A 14,937-nucleotide genomic window follows, 5' to 3' on the forward strand; every position below is an offset into this window, starting at 1 on the left:
GGAAGGGGGTGGAGACAGAGATTGAGGCCGAGGAGAAAGGGACGCTGGTTCCGGGCTAGGAGATAAAGTTATCAGTCTCCTAGATTTGCGTCTAGCCTTCTCCAGTGTCGTCTGTGTCGGTGCTGTTACTTGGGGTACCTGTGAGGCAGTGGGAGAAGTGCAGTGCCGCAGCACTCGGCACCAATGTGACAGGGGGAGCCGTAATGCTCGGTGCCGAGCTGGGAGTCGGTGCTGGCGGATTCAGTGCCGGAACCAGTGCCACTTGACTCAATGCCTTGGTCTGTGCCAGCGGACTCGGTGCCGAAATCATTTGCGGTGCCATGCGAGGCGGTGCTGCTCTAGATGGTGCCGATGTTGGGGCTTGTTTTCTCGGCTCCGCTGCCAATTTCGCCGTAGGCACCGCAGAGACAGCCGGTGCCGATTCTCCAGCGAGCATAGGACATGGCACGGACGCACTTCGGCTTGGGTTGTCCCTTTCAGTATGGCGACTGGAAGCCATTCCTGAAGTGCCCGGTTTGTCTCCCACACACAGTCTCCTTGAAGCCGTGTGGCAGGGAGGGGAAGGCCTTTTCTTTGCCGCAAGAGGTTCCTGCAGGGATCTAGCCCTGTGTGGTGATCTCAGTCGTCCGGCGGGATCCGTTTGTGGCAGCTGCATGGCTTTGTTAAAGAGCAGCATTTTTAATCGTATTTCGCGATCTCTTCTGCTCCATGCTGTTAATTTAGTGCAGTGCAGGCATTTTTGAGGGATGTGCCCCTCACCCAGGCACTTAATGCATCTCGCATGCCCGTCCAACAAGGGCATAGGATCACGGCACTTTGTACACTTTTTGAAACCAGGTGACCCCAGCATTTCTAATATTATTTTAAGGCTAAGAGAACTATATATCAACTCCTGTATATAATAAGAAGAAATTTTTTTAAACAACAAGTAACACCAACTAACAATAAGTAACACTATTACTATGAACTAAACTATGACTAACAATAAACTTTGTGATAATTCTACTCTATTTTTTTCCTCATGTTTGAGGAGAGACAGTTCTCTCCGCCTGCGAATATGGATGAACTGGCGGGACCGTGCGCACACTCACAAATGGCACGAAAGGCACATGACGCCACCGCACATGTGCGGTCTGGCTGGACCACGGCTAACGAGTCTCCGACCTGCGGCACCAGGACAGGACCCGACACCTGTAGTGGAGCACCCACGAGGACACTCTCCGATGAAAAAATATTATTTCCTCTATGTTGCATGTATCATTACTGAAATCATAGAATACTAGAACTGGAAGGAACCTTGAGAGGTCATCAAGTCCAGTCCCTTGCCCTCACGGCAGGACCAAGAACTGCCTAAACCGCCCCGACAGATATCTAACCTGCTTTTAAATATCTCCAGAGATAGAGATTCCGCAACCTCCCTAGGCAATTTATTCAAGTGTTTAACCACCTTGAGAAGTAGGAAGATTTTCCTAATGTCCACCCTAAATTTCCCTTGCTGCAGTTTAAGCCTATTGCTTCTTGCCCTATCATCAGAGGCCAAGGAGAACAATTTTTCTCCCTCCTCCCTGTAACACCCTTTTAGATACTTGAAAACTGCTATCATCTCCCCTCTCGGTCTTCTCTTTTCTAAACTAAACAAGCCCAATTCTTTCAGTCTTCCCTCCCAAGTCATGTTTTCTAGACCAGTGGTCTCCAATCTTTTTACACCAAAAATCACTTTTTAAATGTCAGGACAAGCCAAGATCTACCCCTCCCCTTCCCCAAGGCCCCACCTCCTCCTTGAAGCCCCACCATCTCCGTTCCCCTTCTCTCCATCACTTGCTATCCCCGGCCCTTATCCACTCTCAGGGTAAGGCTACACTGCCACTTTTTTTGGATCCTTCTGTTGCGAAGAAATTTTTCTGACATTTGGCCCGTCTAGACTGGGCCAAATGTCAGAAAACCCCCTTCTTTTGGAAGCCCCTTTATTCCTTGTGGAACGAGGAATACAGGGGCTGCCAAAAGAGTGTGTTTCCAGGAAAAACTCCTGCAACCCTCACGGGGCTCTGGGGTTGTGAATGAGGGATTTAGATGTGTGAAAGGGTTAGAGGTGCAAGGTCTGGGAGGGAATTTGGGTGCAGGAGGATGTGGAGAAAGGGATACTGGCTCAAAGAGGGGGCTCCAGGTTGGGGAGTGTTGGGCTCAGGAGGAGAGTTGAGGTGCTGAGCAAGCCACAGGCTTGTGGATATGAGGGTTGGAGTGTGTGAGGGGCTCAAGACAGGAAGGTTGGGAGTATGATGGGCTCAGGACACAGATTTGCAGAGTGTGAATGGTACAAGAGTGTTGTGGCAGAAGACTAAGACCCCCAGGTACCCGACAGTGCTAAAAGTTTGGGGACCACTGTGCTACATAATCTTACTACACTTTAAAAAAGGTTTTTCCTGCAGGAAGACAGAGTGGTGCTGTCACATGGCCTCCTCCTCCCGTGCTACCAGCTCCACGCCACAGGGGCTGAGGGTTAACCCCTCCCCTCTCGGCTCCATAGTTAATCCCGCCCCTACACATTCCCGGCCTCTGAGTGTCCCTCTGGCAGCCGCCATGTGGGCGGGTAGCGGCTGGAATTTAAATTGAACTGAGCAGCTCCTTTGCTATCTAGGGCAGGGGAGGAGAGGCATGTGGGAGCTCGGGGGCACACATGGGAGCCATGTGACCTCTTGGGGGCTCGGGTGGGGTTCGGGAGAGTTGGGGGCACACAGAGAGGGGTGCATGGGAGCCACAGAGCCTTGTGGGGTTGGGGGGGAGGGCGGTGGCACTCAAGACACATGCGGCATCCCAAGGGGGCTGTGCAGCCTTGCCCTTCACCGGTGGGGGGCCCAGAGCTGTGCCCCCTCCCCCCTCCCTGCCAGGTGGGCAGGGCTAGGCCAGCCTCATGCCAGCCCAACTTCCCCCCTCCCCAGCGGCCAGAGGGAGAGAGCTAGGCCAACCGTAGCCTGGGTCCAGCAATCGGAAAGAGGGATCTGGGCCAGTCTCAGTCCTGCCCAACCCCCACCCCCGGCAGCTGGAGAGGAGAGAGGCAGGGCAGGCCAAGGCTGCTACGCCTCAACCTGGCCTTCCTCGGCAGCCAGGGGCCGAGCCGGGGCTTCCTACTCCTGGGGGAAGGGGTTGGCGAGCGCAGTAAGCAGGGGGCACCACCCCGTAGTTATTTGTGAATTTAAAAATCTTGATATCCTCTAAGAAACTACACAGTTTATTAAATCCTGTTCATGCATTCAAGAAGACTCCTGACAGCATAGGGAGTAAACATTATTTGTTTAACTTTATCCTATATTTCTGCATGGCAGTTTAATGTAAGCCCTGGCTACTCAACACGCGGCCCACGAGCCATTTGTTTATGGTCTGTGGTGTAGTTTGGGTTTATGCAGGGCTCAACACACACAGCCCGGGAGTGGGATCCTTTGAACATGGCCTCCACAGGGAACACGCTCTACAATAGCGAGTCAATACAATGGTCTGCTGTTGACATGTGTTTTAGTAGTTAAATTCCTAGACTGTCATTGCTCATTAAAAGTGCTGTCATAAGGGTGGAAATCAGGAAAACATTGCATTTTATTAATATCAGCACAACTGACTTAAACAGGGCCTGTGTGATGTAGTTTAGCCTTAATCATTGTATTCATACCTGTCAGTGTGAAGGAAGCTATTTGCATATATATTTACATGGATTTAGAATTATGAAGATATACCAATCTCATAGAACTGGAAGGGACCTTGAGAGGTCTTCTAGTCCAATCCTCTGCCCTCACGGCAGGACCAAGTACCCCCTCAAAGATTCAACTCACAACCCTGTGGTTAGCAGGCCAATGCTCAAACCACTGAGCTATCCCTACCCCTGCAACCACACTTAAGTTGTGGCTCTTGGCATGTGCTATGAGTACTATTGTGGCCCCCCCCCCCAGAGCTTCCAAAATTGAGTAGCCCTGATGTAAGCCATACTGTTCGAGAGGACCAGCCTCACCATCATTTCTAGTTTAAAACAAATCTTTGGTTAGAAAGAATCCCCTTGTTAGGAGAGTAAGTAAATGTGTAAGACATCTTGAACCTCTCCAGTCCAGCTCTCCCTGGGTCTAGCAAAATCCATGGCACAGTATAATTTTAGTTAGCCAGATGGCCACTTACCATGGGTGTGGCCAAGTTTCCTGCAGCCCCATTACAACCACCAGTCCTGGCTCTCAGTATTCTTTGCTGTTATTTAGCTCTAATTTACCCCTAAATGCCCAGTAAGCCGGCAATGCTGGTAGACAATATTGACCTCCTGTGGTCTGGCAAATTCTCTGGTTTGGCACCGGTCAAGTCCCAAGGGTGCTGGACTAGAGAGGTTCAACTTGTATTTAACACTCCTCTGAACACCAGAAGCTGAGAGTTCTCAGTTTCCTTCTGAAACTATAGCACCACAAAGTCAGCATGAGACTGTTTAATCAATGCAAAAATCTCTCATTTTAGTTGGGTACTTCACACACAGAAATCAAGACTGATAATTATCCACATTATTAAAAGCTTCTTTTCTAGGGTTGTTCTCAATCTGTCAAGAAGCTGACTTTGTAAAGTACATGAGACACATTAAGCGTCTATTTATTGTTTTAAAATATTCAACATTCTTTAAAGAAAAACCCAAAGCAATTTTTTCCTCCCAAAAATGCTCTGATAAACTCTGTAAAACTTAATTCCTAACTGAATTATCTCCACACACACTGCTTTTCATCTCAAAAGTTTTTGAAAAATTTAAGGTTGTAGGCAAATATATTGCTACAGATTACAAATTAAGAATGGCATAAACATTTCTTCCTAGTTCTCTTTAAAGCAGTCACAAATACATTTTCTACATTACGCAAATTAGTTCTCAAATCCAAATGACATGATCTGAATATTAGTTTGTAAAATCAGAAGAATGTGTCATATAGTTGGCAGTCATTTGCATCTTACGTTCTTTATGTCGACAATTATCAACTGGATATTTAATATCTAAACTTAAGCAGCTGAGTTCTTCCTCTTACAGTTTTAATTCAAAGATAATATCTTACCTCAAGAAATCTGTACTAATCTCTACAGTGCCTCTCAATCAACTGACCTGAGTTTCTTCCGTTTTGTAATAGAGCAACTGCAGGGCGTGAGTTGCATTCTACTAAAATGCAGGCATGCTGAAGGTTTTTTATAATCTGGATGGACTTATTATATTGTATAACTATTTTATCCAATCAGAATCACTATTTACATTACACAACAGTTAAAAATACAGGAAGACACCACATGGTCACAAGCTGTTACTACATGCCTCTGACATCACAAGAAAACTTAACTATGCACAGTAAGTAGCACTATGAGTAAAAGCAGGAAGAATACAAATTAATGAAACAAACAGGCTGGCAGTGGTTGATAAAGTAGATAAAGTGTTGTAGACATCCTAGAATATTATAAGCAGAAAATCCAGTGGAATCTAGCCAAAATCCTCCAAGTGAGTAGGACAACTATTTAAGTATCTGGTTTTGTAAAAGCTATAATCATGCAGATGTGCTCCCCCAACCTCTCCTGTTTCCAATACTAACTACTGTTAATATTGATGTAATTATTACCGTTAGTTGCACAGTTTGTGGGATAAAACATGAGAACTCATTTACACAGTATGCAAAAGAAGAGGGACAGAATGAACATGTGTTGCATGACTGGTACAAAATATTTTATAGATATTACTTTAAATCATTAACTAAATCGTTAACAAAATTAATCAACTCAAATCTTATTTTACAGCACAAAATCCATCCAAGATCCATAAGGAAAAGTATATAATGTGGTTCAGGCATTTTTCCAATCAGTTCAGTGAAGTTCCATGTTTGAGCCCCAATGACGGGGAAAATTGAAAACAGAATAATAGAAAATGAACTTAGACCCTAATTTTAAAAGATACTTTTAAAATTATTTCTCTGTTGCAGTTTACAAAATGTCCTATGTATATTCACATTGGCATTTCTACAGAAAATATAATCCAAAGATGTTAGTCCTGTGTAAAGACAGGTACATATTATAAATTGCTTAATGGGGCAAGGGGAAGGGAGAACAAGTACCAGCTCTGCCCCTTCTGCACCCACCAGAGCCTAGCCCCGCTCTGGCTGCTGGCAGCTGGCCTGTACTTAGACCCCCACCCCTCCAAGTGGCCGGCCAGTCACACTGCAGAGCCTGAGCGGAACCATCCCATTCTGTTTGAGAAGGCAATGCCTCCTCCCCTTGCCCATATTGCCCACCACCTAGGACAGTGCTTGTCAAACTGCCATGGCCGACCCCACTCATGCAAATCTTTCCACAGACCACCAGCTGCTAACGGAAACTCACCATAATCACACCTGAGCCATTTTGCTAGTGCTGCAGCTATGGAGAACGGTTTAATTTAACCAGTAAGAAAAGAAATATTAATTGAATGTATTAAACAGGCTAAGAACTTTAACTTTCTCATCTTTATTTAAAATGAAGTTGGATAAACTAAGTGAAATATTAATTTATGTTCAAGACAAAAGGTTTAAATGTTGTCTTTCTTTATGGTGGGATGGGAACCTTTTTTGGGTCAGGGCTACTGACCCACAGAAAAATCAGGTGGGGAAAGTGAAAAGCAGAAAAAAACCCACCAAAATCTGCCAACCCTCACTGATGTGGCCCCCAATGGAGACACCTCACTCCCTGGCATTCCAACACTGTGGGGGGAGAGGGATGGATAGAATCATAGAACCATAGAGCTGGAAGAGACTTCAGAAGGTCATCAAGTCCAGCCCCATGCCCTAGGCAGGACCAATCCCAACTAAATCAACCCAGCCAGGGCTTTCTCAAGCCGAGACTTAAAAATCTCTAGGGATGGAGACTCCACTATTTCCCTAGGTAACCCATTCCAGTGCTTCACCACTCTCCTAGTGAAATAGTTTTTCCTAATATCCAACCTGGACCTCTCCCAGTGCAACTTGAGACCATTGTTCCTCATTCTGCCATCCGTCACTACTGTGAACAGCCTTTCTCCAGACTCTTTGGAACCTCCCTTCAAGAATTTGAAGGCTGCTATTAAATCTCCTATCACTCTTTTCTTCTGCAGACTAAACAAACCCAAATCCCTCAGTCTCTCCACATAGGTCATGCACTCCAGCCCCTAATCATTTTGGTTGCCCTCCGCTGGACCCTCTCCAATGCGTCCACATCCTTTTTGTAGTGGAGAGCCTAGAACTGGACACAAAACTCCAGATGTGGCTTCACCAAAGCCAAATAAAGGGGAATAATCACTTCTCTGGATCTGCTGGCAATGCTCCTCCGAATGCACCCTAATATGCATTGACTGTTGACTCATATCCAGCTTCTCATTCACTGTAATCCTCAGGTCCTTTTCTGCTGAACTGCTACTTAGCCATTTGCTCCCCAGCCTGTAACAATGCTTGGGATTCTTCCGTCCCAAGTGCAGGACTCTACAATTGTCCTTGTTGAACCTCATCAGATTTCTTGTGGCCCAATCCTCTAATCTGTATAGGTCGCTCTGGACCCTCATCCCTGCCCTCCAGCGTATCTACCTCTCCCCCCAGCTTAGTGTTATCTGTGAACTTGCTGAGCGTGCAATCCACCCCCTCCATCCAGGTCATTAATAAAGATGTTGAACAAATCCTAGAACAGATCCTTGGGCACTCCGCTAGAAACCTACCGCCAACCTTACATCGAGCCACTGATCACTACCCGTTGGGCCTGACAGTCTAGCCAGCTTTCTATCCATCTTACCATCCATTTATCCAATCCATACTCCCTTAACTTGCTGGCAAGAACATTGTGGGAGACCGTATCAAAAGCTTTGCTAAAGTCAAGGTACAGTATATCACATCCACTGACTTTCCCACATCCACAGTGTGTGGCCGGAAGGCAAGTTGCAAGAGCAAGAGCGGATTCAGGAGCAGAGTGGGGGGTAGGGTGTCTGGCCATGGGAGAAGTAATAGGAGCAGGCTGGGGTGAGGGATCTCAGCAGAGGGTGCCTGAGGGAGCTGGGGGTGCAGGGTCTAGCTTTGACGGGGTGGGGGGCACTTACTTGTTTTCGTGCCACGCACCGCTCCCAGACACGGCCTCCTACCACTCCCACTGGCTGGATTCTGGTCAATGGGAGCAGCGCGGAAATCCTCCAGGCAGCGCATCTGTGCGCTGCTGTTTTCCCAACCAGGGGTGGAGGAGTGGCAGCATGTGGAACTGCTTCTAGCTCCGCTTCTTCCCCACAAGCCAGGTTCAGGGGGGAGACTAAGGGCTTCCCCACCCCCCCAGAGGGAAGCCACACTGGTGCTCCAACCTCACAGGTGGCTGAGAGACTGCAGTGCCAGAGTGGGCTCCCTGTTGCAGGGAAAGGGAGGGAAGAAGGGGAGGGGATGAACTCGGGCCAGAGACCATTTGGAAGCAGCCACGGACCACAGTTCGAGAACCACTGACCTATAATTATACATTTTTACAGATGGAGAAACTGAGGCAATTAAGTGGCTTGCCAAAGATCACAAAGTATGTCTTTTACAGAACTCTGAAATACTACCTTCTAATTTCCATCTGAAACTACAGTGCAAATTATACAGCCCCATTGAGTAAATTCTGAAACTTGGTTTTAACAACAGTTTAATTACAAATATCATGAATAAACTTTACAACAATGAAGGCAAAGTATTGGAACATGATATGATTTACAATGTATGCTTATCTTTTCTAAACCACACCCCTTTCTGACAGACATAGGATTCAGCTGCTGTAAGATCGCTAGTGCAGGCATGGCCTTAGAGAGACAAGGCAGTGAGCTAATAACTACAGATGTCAAAGTGTAACCGTCTACACCAGTGGTCACCAACCAATAGATCAGGATCGTAGATCTTGGCACCTCTGACAGGTGATCCTGACTGGTTTGGCCAAGAGGCTATCAAGTGCTTGCTCTTCAGCTGCTTCTCCCCCCACTGCTGTGCATCTTTTGCCCTTTGCCTTGGAACTGTCTCCTCAGAAGCCTCCTGCTTTCTGGGCAGGGCAGGGGAGACAAAAGTGGGTGCTGATGTCAAGGTGCCCCCTGTCCTTCCCTGTATCCTATTTCCACAGAGCAGAGAGAGGACACAACAGGACTTGGGAGGGAGTTTGCTGGCTGCTTTTGGGAGTGGTGCAAGACCAGGGGTAAGGGTGAGCCTGCCTTAGTTCCACTGCACCACCACCCAGGAGCCAACTGAGGTAACCAGTGCCCAGTTAGAGCCCACATACCAAAACCCTACCCCAGCCATGAACCCCCTCCTGCAACCCACGACCCTACCCTAACCCCGAGTACCCCTGCACCCAAATGCTCTCCCAGAGCCTGCACCTAGAACTCCCTCCAGTACCCCAACTGCCTAACCCAAGGTAAGCTCAGAGCACCTCTTACACTCCAAATCCCTTAATCCAAGACCAGGGCCTGCATCCCAACCCACTGCCCCTGCCTGGTGAAAGGGTAGGGTAGGGAGGGAGGAAGGATGGAGTGAGCAGGGGCAGGGCCTCGGAGAAGGGGCACAGAGGGGGTCAAGGATATCTGGGTTTGAGGTAGATCTTGGATTGCTCTTCAATTCAGAAAGTGATTCGTACAATGAGTTTGGGCTCATTGGTTAGTGTGCGTAGTTATACACATCTCCCTCCCTCTCCCTCTCACTGCTGCCTCTGTATCAGAGGTGTGTAAAGTACAAAAATAATACAAATGCTGTCAAACTTAACACAAAACTTCAGTTTTCTCCACATTTTGTGTTGATGTACACCCAGACTTCTCTTGGGTGCCCCTGGAGGGTTGAGGGGCACTGTCCTAGGCCACTCCAGGATCCTCCTTTGGGGGGTCCCATATCCCTGTACCAGTCAGCAGCATGGAGAGCCAGTTGGTGTGGGGGGCAGCCTCCCACCACTGTTGCCTCTGTGCCTGCCCCCCCCCCCCCCCCGTGGGTAGCTGCTGACATTTTCAGCAGTTACACATTTACTTTAATACAAATTTTAACATCTGTATTAATAAACTGTATTGATCAACTTCTATTGGTGAAAGAGACAAGCTTTGGAGGTGGTCTTCAGAAGGTACTTAGAATACCACAGCTAAATACAACGTGGAATAGATCATTTATCATGGGGAGTGGGAAACCTATAGCCCAGGGCCGAATCCAACCCTCTGCTTGCCAAAATCCAGCCCTTGAGGCTCGGGGCTGCCACCCCCAGAATTGGGGAGCCAGTGTTGGTGCTTCAACCCTACAGCAATCCTCCAGGGCTGGAGTCCCACCACCAGCTCCCCACTGTGGAGGGGAGCCCATTCTGTCCGCGGCAAGCTTGGGCTTGCTGCCACCGTGCGCTGCTGACCCTGTATCAGAGGCAGCAGTGTGGGGAAGCAGGCAGTTGGTCTATGAGGGGAGCTGGTTTTTAAACTGACTCTCCTCATGAACTGTCTCTGCCTGCCAGCCTGAACTGCTGCCTTTGTATCAGAAGCAGCAGCATGGGGTGGCAGGGGGCTCCCCAGGAGCGGAACCAGAGTGCACTGGCTACCACCCCCGCCTGGGACTTTTGAATAGTCAACTAGCAGGTAAGAATTCATGTGGTTAGTCAACTATTCTTTTATCTGCTTTCTAACATCCCTACCCTCAACCCTACTTTGGTCTTGCACTATCCTCTCGCCCAGACCTCCCACCCTCACTTCACTCATGCACTCCACCTCCCACCCACAACCTGCTCCTGCACCCTACCATCCTCCCAGACCCTGCAACCACAACCCACTCCAGTGCCCTCCCTCCCCCACCAGACCCCACATCCCAAGCCCACTTCTCAGCAGCCCTCTCCCAAACATTGAACCCCTCATTTTTGGCCCCACCCCAGAGCACAGGGGGCTGACAAAATCTACTAGCAGAAGCCCTCTTAGGCTCTGACGTGCTAGAGAAATGTGAGGTGTGCCTTCCTGCTTCGCGGTCAGGGGGTCATGTAAGTGAGGGGTTTTTTTGCCTCACTTTGTGTGGCCACTGACCCAAATAAGGTTCCCCAATCTTGCCATAAGGAGTTAACATGTTGTAAGAGAGGATTCGAGTGAAGTGGGCAGTTAACACCTCTGTAGGACAAAGGAAGGCTGGTGGGTTACAGACTGCTGTCATGGGTCATAAATCTGGTCCCTTTATTCAGTCCATAATTTTGAATCCAGAAAAGTTACCACTTTAAGCTCCCAGGCTCATCTTTTCATAGGCCTGGATGTATCCAATGTATACATTCATGACCTAGGACAATTAAATCACCAATTACAGTAGCTGGTGTATTATTTCCACACACAAAAAAACATACCTCTGCTATTTGTGGAATGGAAATTCACATGAGGCTGCACACACCCAATTTTCAGATTTGTATACCCTGGAATGAAAGTTGAACATTTATGGAACTCAGACATAGAATAATCACAGTAATAATTCTGCCAGTTTGCTTCTGCACTTGGCATACCTTATTTTTCAAGGGTACGTCTAGACTACATCTGTTTGTCAGAAACATCTGTTTGTGTAGCTTTTTCCGATACTTTTGTCAGAAGAGGCTTTTCCGACATTTGGCCTGCCTAGACTGGGCCAAATGTTGGGGGAAAAAAACCCCTCTTTCGAAAGCCCCCTTCTTCCTCGTAGAATAAGGAATACAGGGGCTTCCAAAAGAGCGCATTTGCTCTTCTGTGAAAAAAAATTGGAAGAGGAAATGCATTTCCTGGACACAGCAGAGTTTTTTTGGGATACTCTCTGGTATCCTGAAAAACACCCCCCAGTCTAGAAAAAAAAATCCAAGATCATCCACAAGCTCCAAAGTTTTATTCTCTGTATTGCTCAAACACCAGATGATGTAGTCATTAGTCTGGAATACATAACACTGTGTATGATGAAATAAAAATAATCCCACTGAGCTACTATCTACAGCTCATCACCCATAGATCACGTACTTTACAGAAAGAGTGCAGTATCATTTATCCTCATTTTACAAAGAAGGAAATGGAGGCACAGAAAAGTGAAGATCAACTAGCCCCAGAGGCAGAGCTTAAAAAAAAAAACAGCTTTCCCAAAACCCAGTCTAACACTGCAAAATCAGCACACATACATGGCTTAGTCCTTTCTGGGTCTATATGACAAGTTGCACAATGAGAAAAGTGTACAGAGGAACCAGTGGTGGATTTATTTATTCCACTTACCCTAGGGAACTTTTGCTCCTAGGAGTCTGCTTTAAAGGGAAGAGTTAAGTCCTGTGCACTAATTTCCGTAAGAAAAGCAAACTGTCATGGTGACACTACACAGGTGATCATTTTTATCTAGGCAGTCTGTTTGCTTGGTTAATTTTCAATACTTAAAATAAACCTGTAGGAGTAAACAGCTGCAATGAAGAGAAATGCTGTTTTTAAGAGCTAGTTTACTTCAGTTACAATATTATTACTTCTCCTCTCCAAATATTTTGTTCCTGTGTATATATGTATACACATGCGCATGCATACACATGCACACAGAGGCATTCAAAGGATAAACAAATATTGCAAAATATTCTGTTCAGATATCTGCTTTCAGACATACTGTATACTGGTCAAAATATCTGGAAATTTACTGAGTACCCAACTTAAGGAGAGTTATATAAAGCCGCCTACCTAATCACTGTATTCACAGTTCTGACTGAACTTTTCCTTAAAATAATTTTTTTAAATAACTGCCTCAATTACAAGCAAAGCAGAATAGCTTCAAATCCTTGGGACCTTTAACCACAGTTTTATCTTGCCTTATGGCACCATGCATCTTACTGACATGCCTCCATGTTACATGCTCAAAAGAAGAGATTGCTAACTTTGAATGTCATCAGTCCTGTTCATATATACGCTATTTTTCACAAGTTCAACAAGAAATGAGGGACTATGGCTCAATACAACATTTCAAGAGGAAAGACACTCCACAAATACTTTGTTCCCCTTTACACAACACCTCCCACCCCACCAAAATTGCCATTTTTTATTTAAGTGTGGTATGACAATAAATTTGCTTAAGAACATAAGAATGGTCATACTGGGTCAGACCAAAGCTCCATCTAGCCCAGTATCCTGTCTTCCAACAGTGACCAACACCAGGTGGCCCCAGAAGAAGTGAACACAACAGATAATCATCAAGCAATACACCCCTGTAGACCATTTCCAGCTTCTGACAAACGGAGGCTAGGGACACTATTTCTGCCTATCCTGGCTCATAGCCATTGATGGATCTGTCCTCCATGAATTTATCTAGCTTTTTTTTTTTTTTTTTTGAATGCTGTTATAGCCATGGCCTTCACAATTTCCTCCAGCAAAGAGTTCCACAGGCTTACAGTGCATTGTGTGAAGAAATGATTTCTTTTGTTTGTTTTAAAAAAACACATCCTTTTAATTTCATTTGGTGACCCTTAGTTTGTGTGTTATGGGAAGGAGTAAACTTTTCCTTATTTACTTTCTCCTCACCAGTCATAATTTTATAGACCTCTGTCATATCGCCTCTTAGTTCTCTTTTACAAGCCGAAAAGCCCAGTCTTATTAATCTCTCATCACACAGAAGCTGTCCCATACCCCTAATCATTTTTGTTGCTCTTTTCAAAACCTTTTCCAATTCCAAAAGGTTTTTTGAAAAGATTACCATATCTGCACACTGCATTCAAGACACAGGTGTACCACAGATTTATACAAACACAATATGATAGTTTCTGTCTTATTATGTAACCTTGTCTTAATTATTTCAAACATTGTTTGCTTTTTTGACTGTTGCAGCACACTGAATGGATGTTTTCGGAGTCATTGTGGATAGTGCGCTAAGATCTCTCTCGAGCGGTGACAGCTAATTTAGACCCCATGATTTATATCTGGGCTACTCAACACGTGGCCCATGACCCATTTGTTTGTAGCCTGCGGTGCAGTTTGGGTTTATGCGGGGCTCAACATGCAGCCCACAGATGGGAGCCAAAACAAAAAAGTAGTCAATACAATGGTCTTCTACTGATATGTGTTTAAGTAGTTAAATTCCTAGACTGTCATTGCTCATTAAAAGTGCTGTCATATGGGCAGAAATCGCAAAACTTGAGGAGAAAAAAAAAAGGAACTGAGCGGGGCAGCAAAACTTGATGGGGGGGAAGGCTGGGTTGCCTCGTGCTTCCCCCCCTCGAATTTCTTCACATTGCGCCCCCCCACCCTCCCGGGAACTCATGAAGTAGACAAAGGTCCCTGTAACCTGAGCCTGGGAGAGGGTGTGACCAGGAGACACCTTTTGCCAAGAAGCCAGACAAAGGGGAAGGCGGGGCTGCTGGAGGCTGGGTCAGGTTGCTGAGAGTGCGAGTGCGGGGTTTTCTTGGGGGACTTGGAGCAGGATGGGGGAACAGGGCCCAGGGCCCCTTATCCCCAAGATGGGGTGACTGACTGCTCCTGGTTCCTGTGCTAACAACAAGTCTGTGCTACACTGTGTCCCTGTGAACCAATAAACCTTCTGTTCTGCCTGGCGGCTGAGTCACACATCTGGCAGGTGTAGGGTGCAGGTGCAGGGCTGAGCGACTCCCCGCACCTCGGTGACAACCCCTCAAAGAATTCTAGTAGATTGCTGAGCAAGGAAACTTACAGTATCTGCAGACCCCTGGGCAAGTGTGGGAGGCTGGCTCAATGCTCTGGGCTCCTCTGAATCGCCAGGCCCCAGAGCAACTACTCCCTTTGACTGCTGCCTCCTCCTCCCCCCATCAGCAGGTCTATTAGTGAGGCATGATTTCCCTTTATAAAAACCATGCTGACTTTTTCCTAACAAATTATGTTCATCTATACATCTTACAATTCTTTTGTTTCAACTGAAGTTAGACTTACTGGCCTGTAACTGCCAGGATCGCGTCTGGGGCCTTTTAAAAACATTGCATCACATTCGCTTCCGTCTTTTGGTAGGGAAG

The 14,937-nt window shown here is 46.6% G+C and overlaps 1 protein-coding gene across 7 annotated transcripts in view; it reads right to left on the reverse strand.

Moving 5' to 3' along the window:
• The window catches only part of SLC23A2 (solute carrier family 23 member 2), a 146,410-nt gene that overhangs the window by 102,677 nt on the left and 28,796 nt on the right, over window positions 1–14,937 (reverse strand). For 3 of the 7 annotated variants that reach the window (XM_075910856.1, XM_075910858.1, XM_075910862.1), the window contains one exon: window positions 11,326–11,391. The exons of 3 other annotated variants lie outside the window; for them this stretch is intronic. The gene's annotated coding sequence lies outside the window, so the exon portion shown is untranslated. Of the gene's footprint in view, window positions 1–5,057; window positions 9,886–11,325; window positions 11,392–14,937 lie in introns of those variants that run through there. One more of the 7 variants, XM_075910860.1, reaches the window with a different exon arrangement.

Source organism: Pelodiscus sinensis, chromosome 28, assembly GCF_049634645.1.
Source record: "Pelodiscus sinensis isolate JC-2024 chromosome 28, ASM4963464v1, whole genome shotgun sequence".
NCBI lineage: Eukaryota > Metazoa > Chordata > Testudines > Trionychidae > Pelodiscus > Pelodiscus sinensis.